Source organism: Neomonachus schauinslandi, chromosome 2 (assembly GCF_002201575.2).
Source record: "Neomonachus schauinslandi chromosome 2, ASM220157v2, whole genome shotgun sequence".
NCBI classification, from domain to species: Eukaryota; Metazoa; Chordata; class Mammalia; order Carnivora; family Phocidae; genus Neomonachus; species Neomonachus schauinslandi.
The window spans coordinates 203,420,710-203,423,480 of NC_058404.1; positions in this window are offsets into that span (position 1 = coordinate 203,420,710).

The following is a 2,771-nucleotide window of genomic DNA, read 5'->3' on the forward strand; positions in this document are numbered from 1 at the left end:
CGGCGGGCTCGGCGCTCGCTCCGGGTAACCCCACCCCGCCCCGCAGCTCCCCACCCTGCCCCGCGCGCCCCCAGGTGCGGCGGCGCCCACCCCATACCTGCACCCACCGTGCCTGAGCACTCCTGGTACCCTCAGAGCTGGCCCCGATCGAACCCACGGCCGCCCGACCTCTGGCCAGCCCTGACCGCAGCTAGGCCATCTCCTGGTTGCCCAGGAGGGGCGGACAGGATGGCCGCGGAGCTCTCCGGGCCTCGAGATCCACGTCCTCGGGGAGCCGCTGGGAGCAGTGGAGAGATCTAAGAGCCAGCTCGGGTCCCAAGCGGCTCCGGGAGAAGGGAACAGGTCTCCGGTGAAGTGGGGCACAGAGGTTCTGCCCCGGCGCCCCGGCTCACCTCGCAGCCTGGACGGAAGGCAGTATGTTTCTAGCGCCCGCCTGTCACTGCGATGGTAACCCCAAGGACACTAACAATAGTAAGAGAGACCAACACACATCGCGCCTTCTTTGATCCTCACAGGCAGGCAGGTGCCTTGCTGTCACCTGATGCAGATGAAGGAACAAAGGCACAGAGAAGGCAGGTAATTCGCCCAAGATTTCCCAGTGGGCAGTCAGCATGTCCAGGACTGAAACCACGTGTTTTGGAGTCCAGCTTTCCTGGTTGTTTCTCCACACTGCCCCAGCTGCCCTTGCGCTGCTCAGCACCTGCTCTGCCCCGCCTCCCCCACCCTCACCCACCAGGGCCCCTTCCCCATCCTCTCTGATCTGAAGACGGGGCCAGGCTCTCCTCGGCTTTCCCTCCACTGTCACTTCACCGGAATGGACAATCATCATTTTAAAATACAACCGTGATCTTGCTGTGGCTCCATAGTGCCCTCAACATAAACCCCATGACCCTTGAGGCCCTGGATGCCTGGGTCCCAACCACGTTCCCTCCCCCCACAAACTCTGGCCAAATAATACCCCCCCCCCCCCCCATGCAGGAGCCTCTCAATCCCCTCTGGACTGTTATCCATGCTGCTCCATCAGGAACTCCGTTTAGGAGCCCCCTCTTCCAGAAAGCCTTCCAGGGAAGACTGAAACTACAGAGGCCTTGCAGACCAACATTCCCAAGGCAGAGGAGAGCTGGATGAGGGAGTGCCAACAGTCAGGGTTTGGGGTCTATCAAGGCCCAGACTGCCCACCTTCCCAAGCAAGTGAGAAGGCAGATCCTGTCTCCAGACCCAGTGTAGGCACCTCATGGATGGGTAGAGGTGAGCCCAGCCAACCTTGTCCTGTCTGCACCCTGAGTGAGGGCCCAAAGGGCAGACCTGAGTAGCCCTCTCGCACTTGATTCAGGCGCTGCAGATGGGGAGGAAGCAAGGAGAGCTGGTTCAGGGCCCACCTGGGGCGGGGGGGGGGGGGGGGCACTGGTGGTCACGGCAGGTGCTCTAGGACAAAATGGGCAGGTGGGCAGAGGGGGTCTCAGCTGGCTCGAAGGCTGCCACGGACTTCAGGAACAGGTTTGTGAGGAGACACAACTGGAGCGTGAAAACCTCCAACAGGTGTGTAGGCCGCCAAAGGCAGGTGTGTGAAAAGGTGGCTCTGAGGTGGGGGGAGGTCAGAAACAAGGAAGTGGGCTGAATGAGAGGCAATCCAGTGCAGTGTGGGGGATAAGATGGATAGTGGGGAGGAGGCATGGGCCCATGAGCGGCCCCAGGCCGGGGGGGGGGGGCGAGGAGGCGTGGCCCACCCAGTGGGTACTGGGTAGGGAGGGTCCCAGAGAGCTACTCTGGGGCGTCCAGTGCTGCTGGCCCACTTCCCTGTTCTGGGACACGCTGCCCCCTGACGGAGGCACCCAGTGAGGTGGCCCCCACCAAAGGGCACCCAGCTCCCTTCCCTGGCCTCGCCACTTCCCAGCCCCCAGGCCCTCCTTTTTGGGGTTCCCCAGGCGGGAGCCAGGCCTGCCTGAATGTCCAGCCCAGGCCACTTCTTCCAGGAGGCCCTCCCACTGGCAAGCCCCCACTGCTCCTTCATGACAACTGACCTGAAATACCAAACTGGTTCAAATCCTGCCCCTTTAACACTGAGACTTAACACAATTGGCTAACCTCTCTGTCTCCCCCATCCACAATCCGACCCACAGAATTGTCATGAAGATTACAAGAGTCTCTGTCTCCCACCTGCCTGGCACAGGTGAGTCCCCCAAATACGTTGCTCTTCATATTATCCTTCAACCATGACAGGCTGCTCCCTGGCTCTGTGCCAGGTTCTGTCAGAGGGGCTAGAGATGTGGGGTTTTGCCAGGAGGACAAGGCCCCCATCCCTACTAAGAGATGGCATCTTCATAGCAGGTGTAATGACTGAGAAATGCTTCAGGTGATGGAAAGTGCTTGGCAGGGAATTTAAACCTGCTGTACAGGCTTCTGCCTCTGCTCCAGATGAAGTAACAGGGACCAGATTCACATGCTCTCACCTGAAACAGGGAAGAAAAAAAGGCGGAGATAAATATATGTGAAAAACAGCACCCAAAACACAGAACATTACAGAGCAAGGGCAGTGATCCTTGAGATGGGGAACAAATGAGGGAGACTGCAACCGTCCCTGCTCCCTGCCTAGAGAGAGTTTCCAGGGTTAGTGTAGGCAGTTGGGACCCGGGCAGTGCCCAGAGGTCTCCCTCAGCTGAGGGGATGGAGTGGGGAGTCCCAGGAGGGCAAGTGGCCAGAGTCCACAGGGCAGAATCCTGGAGAGGAAATAGCTGTGCAGAGAGGAATCCCAGGGATCTACAGAGGTTTCA